The sequence below is a fragment of the Tursiops truncatus genome, chromosome 8 (assembly GCF_011762595.2).
Source record: "Tursiops truncatus isolate mTurTru1 chromosome 8, mTurTru1.mat.Y, whole genome shotgun sequence".
In the NCBI taxonomy this organism is placed as follows: domain Eukaryota; kingdom Metazoa; phylum Chordata; class Mammalia; order Artiodactyla; family Delphinidae; genus Tursiops; species Tursiops truncatus.
This window is the reverse complement of record NC_047041.1, coordinates 99,033,148-99,036,416: the sequence shown is the minus strand read 5'-3', so window position 1 is coordinate 99,036,416 and position 3,269 is coordinate 99,033,148. Positions and strand designations below refer to the sequence as shown.

Below are 3,269 nucleotides of genomic sequence, written 5' to 3'. Positions count from 1 at the left end.
TAAAAAAGTAATATACAGGGAACATCTCCCCATACCAGAGCTTTATATAATTTTTAGTACCTGGAGTATCCTCTGTTGAGTGATAATAATGGACAGTTATTATTCTAAGCACATTGCCCGCATTATCTCATGTGATCCTCAAAACCCCATGAGGTAGATATCATTCCATTTTACAGATGAATTCTCTGAAATACATAAAGATTAACGTGTACTTTGCAAAACTCAAGCAGAGGCGGTGGGAGAGTCAGGGTTTCAAGGCTCCCAACCAGGTGGGCCGACTTCAGAGCCTGCTGCTGAATCGCTCTGCTTTAAATAAAGTTTTTTATTTTTTATTTAATTAATTAATTTATTTATTATGTATAGGATGGATAAACAACAAGGTCCTACTGTATAGCACAGGGAACTATATTCAATATCCTCTGATAAACCATAATAGAAAAGAATATAAAAAAGAATGTGTGTGTGTATATATATATATATATCTGAATCACTTTGCTGTACAGCAGAAATTAACATAACATTGTCAATCAACTATAGTTCAGTTTTAAAAAGAAAACCCATTTCAGCTCCTTACACTAGTAAGATGGTAAAGGTAATGAGTCAACTTCCTGCTGGGCCAGTCTCTTAACTAGTTTGCTAATTTACCCATAGGATTTCTCCTCTACAGGAGTATCTAGAGGACTCCCTTAAGCTTCTCCCCAGAGGGTTATAAAAACGCAACCATTTAGAAAATGGAGAGGCACTGTCCTAATCCTCTATAAATCCTTAAACTAGAGAAGAAGCTGTTACTGATTGACACACGTAACTCAGGGGAGCCCAGTCTTGGGGATGGGGAAACATGAGTTCACCATAGGTGGCCTTTGTTTGTTTGTTTAATCGTAGAGACTTCTCTTAAGTCAGCTGTTAAAGACCAAGGTCTCTTTGCAAACCAGGCCACTCAGACGCCCACCGCCCCGCCCTCCCCCCCCCCCCCCCCCCCGCCCCCCTGCCTCCGCGCAGGCCCCTGCAGGGCGTCCACTTCCTCCAGGGTTTCAGTTGGAGGCATCAGCCCTCTTGTCCTTCAGCCAACCCTTCTGTAACTGATGTCCCTGTGGACGAGAAGGAGCGAAGCTTCAGGTTCATGTCAAAAATATTTTAACCCTTGCTCCACCCAGAAGCCGCCTGCGTAGGGTTGATGGACTATAAGGGCCTCGGTCCTAATTAGGGTCAAGCGGAAGTTACTAATCAGCACCGTGCCCAGGACTTCTAGGCTCAGCTGAAGCAAAATGCAGAGCATGCCGTCAGAGCATGCCATGGGCGCGGGAGCCCATTGGAAAGGAGGAAACGTGAACCCCCATCAGACACGGGCCTTTAGATGCAGTGGCGCTGACTGCCAAGGAACTCCACGTTCTCTGCTTTGCGCAGAATCTGATGAATACTCAGATTGTTCAGTGCGCAAAACATACACACCCAAGTTCTGGAACTGGAGAGCGGTGATGGTTGCACAGCGCTGTGGATATACTTAACGCCACTGAATTGTGCACGAAGTGGTTCAAATGGTAAATTTGACACTGTGTGTGTTTAATCACAATTAAAAACAAAAACCAGAAGCTCAGTGGCTTGCTTCTAGAAGCTGAGCCATCCATTTTATTTTTCATTTACGATGTTGACTTTTTAAAATCTTTATTTATTTATTTATTTATTTTTGGCTGCATTGGGTCTTCGTTGCTGTGCGCAGGCTTTCTCTAGTTGTGGCGAGTGGGGGCTACTCTTCATTGTGGTGCACGGGCTTCTCATTGCAGTGGCTTCTCTTGTTGTGGAGCACCGGTTCTAGGCGCACGGGCTTCAGTGGCTGTGGCACGTGGGCTCAGTAGTTGTGGCTCGTGGGCTCTAGAGCACAGGCTCAGTAGTTGTGGCGCATGGGCCTAGCTGCTCTGTGGCATGTGGGATCTTCCCGGATCAGGATTCGAACCCGTGTCCCCTACATTGGCAGGTGGATTCTCAACCACTGCACCACCAGGGAAGCCCGACTTTCTTTTATCTTGAACTATAATTGACACATAACATTAGTTTCCGGTGTACATTGCAAAATGATCACCACATCCATTCTTTCTTTTTTTTTTTTCTATCCTTTAATTTCCACAGCATGTTCATTCACATTTGACTGACTGATGGTACATAATTTTCTTTCACAATAGGCCAGGACATCTGTGTTATCCTGATTATACAAAAACAGATACAAAATGGTGTTGAGACTTACTTGCCTGAAATTACAAGACTAAGTGTATATGCATATAGTTTTTTAAATCTCTCTATTTCCATTCCATCCCTTTGGCCGAACATTATGAGTACAATATTTGCCCTTCTTCTCGTATTCCCTTCTCTTGTGGCAGGCATCACTGTCCAGTAACCCAAGCCAAATCTCCTTTGTCATCCCCCCCACCAACGGTCATCAAATGCTAGCAAGACATCTTCCTAAATCTCTCTGGAATTGATCTCTTCCCCATTAGGGTTCCCTTTTGCAAGTCCATTTCTTCATCATAAGTCTGATATGTGAGCTCTTAATTGCTCGGCCGCAGTTTTCTCTTCTTCAGTCAGTGGTAAGAGCTTCAGGTCTGTTTGCTTTTGTAGTTCTTGTATCAAGGTCATAGTCTTATTGAAAGTAGCACAAATGCGGCTCTTAGTCTCTTTGTGCTCCACAGCAGTTGGTTGAAAGCATGCATGCAGAGTTTGATATCGAGACTTTATTGCTGACAATTCCTTTAAGAGTGTAACTGGATTTTTCTTGCCTGCCGAATCAGGATAATTAGTCTTGATTTCCTATTCCAACCTGTGCTGAATGTAATCCGGATCAGAGTCAGCTTTCTGGAACATCAGTTCCAGCTTATCGACCTCTGCCTCCGTGTTGAATAGCTGACATTCCTCCTCCATTCTTTTTTTTAATTTTAATTTTTTTTAATGAAGTATAGCTGATTTACAATGTTGCATTAGTTTTAGATGTACAGTACAGTGATTCAATTATACATATATATGTATCTATTCTTTTTCAGATTCTTTTCCCTTATAGGTTATTACAAAATATTGAACATAGTTCCCTGTGCTATACAGTAGGTCCTTGTTGGTTATCTATTTTATATATAGTAGTATGTATATGTTAATCCCAAACTCCTAATTAATCCTTTCCCCCCTTTTCCCTTTGGTAACCATAAGTTCATTTTCTATGTCTGTAGGCCTATTTCTGTTCTGTAAATAAGTTCATTTGTATCATTTTTTTAAAGGTACCACATATA

At 42.1% G+C, this 3,269-nt stretch overlaps 1 pseudogene; it reads right to left on the bottom strand.

Moving 5' to 3' along the window:
• Positions 1–2,459: 2,459 nt before the first annotated feature.
• On the bottom strand, positions 2,460–2,910 carry LOC101316446 (SKA complex subunit 2-like; annotated as a pseudogene).
• Between the last annotated feature and the right edge of the window lie 359 nt (positions 2,911–3,269).